Here is a 939-nt window from a genome sequence, read left to right as displayed (position 1 = left end):
CAGAGCTGACATGCGGCGCGGCCCGGGCGGCGGCGGCGGCGGCGGCCAGAGCAGCAGGCGCCCGAGCAGCAGGCGCCCGAGCAGCGCGAGCGGCCGAGCGGGCGGCGGGGACCGCGGGGCGAGCGGCGGCCCTGCCTCGGCGCTCGGAGGGCGGCGGAGGTGAGGCGGCGGCGAGGCCGGGGTGGCTGCCTCTGGGCTCCGGGCGGCCGGGCCGGGGCTCCGCGGCTCCGGTTTCCGACTGCCGCGCCGGGCTCCGGGGCCCGTAGGCGAACGCGCGGGGGTCGCGGACCGGGACGCCGCTCGCCTCGCCGCCGCCGCCGGGCTCCCCTTTGTTGTGGGGCGGGCGGGGGAGGCGCGGGAGCGGGTTAGCAGCCCCGCAGGGCTCGCGGTCCGGAGGTCGGGATGGGGCGGACCGCGGGCGGCGTAGAGAGGGGCGGCGTTGGAGCGGATTACCAGACCGCAGGCCTAATAGGGTCTGGGGGTCGGAATGGAGCCGACCGCGGGCGGCGGGGCGGGGGGCGGCGTGGGAGCGGGTTACAAGCCCCGCGGGGCTAAAAGGGTCTGGGGGTAGAGATGGAACCGACCTCGGGCGGCGCGGTGGGAGTGTGTTCAGGCGCCCTGCGGGATCGCGGGTCGGGCTGGAGCCGGCCGCCGGCGGCGGGGCAGGGGGCGGTGCGGGAGCGGGTCCACGCGCCGGGAGGAGCTGGGAGTGGGGATGGAGCCGACCGTGGGCGGTGGGGCGGGGACGGTGTGGGAGCGCGTCCCAGCGCCCCGCGGGGCTGGGGGTCCGGGCGGCGGGGTGGGAGTCGGTCCAGGACACCCTCGGGGCTGGGGGATCGGGGTTCGGGATGGAGCTGACCGCGGGCGGCGGGATGGGAGTGGGTCCAGGCGTCCCGCGGGGCTCGGGGGTTGGGATGGAGCCGACAGCGGGCGGCGGGG

General features: G+C 79.8%; 1 protein-coding gene across 1 annotated transcript in view; it reads left to right on the top strand.

Moving 5' to 3' along the window:
• Positions 1-122: 122 nt before the first annotated feature.
• SIK1 (salt inducible kinase 1) overlaps positions 123-939 on the top strand; it is an 11,913-nt gene continuing 11,096 nt past the window's right edge. Inside the window, exon 1 of the mRNA XM_032392642.1 lies at positions 123-159. The gene's annotated coding sequence lies outside the window, so the exon portion shown is untranslated. The remainder of the gene's footprint in view (positions 160-939) is intronic.

Source organism: Phoca vitulina, unplaced genomic scaffold, assembly GCF_004348235.1.
Source record: "Phoca vitulina isolate PV1807 unplaced genomic scaffold, GSC_HSeal_1.0 scaffold68, whole genome shotgun sequence".
Lineage (NCBI taxonomy): Eukaryota > Metazoa > Chordata > Mammalia > Carnivora > Phocidae > Phoca > Phoca vitulina.
Note: the sequence above shows the minus strand (reverse complement) of the source record. Positions and strands in the feature narration are given on the sequence as shown.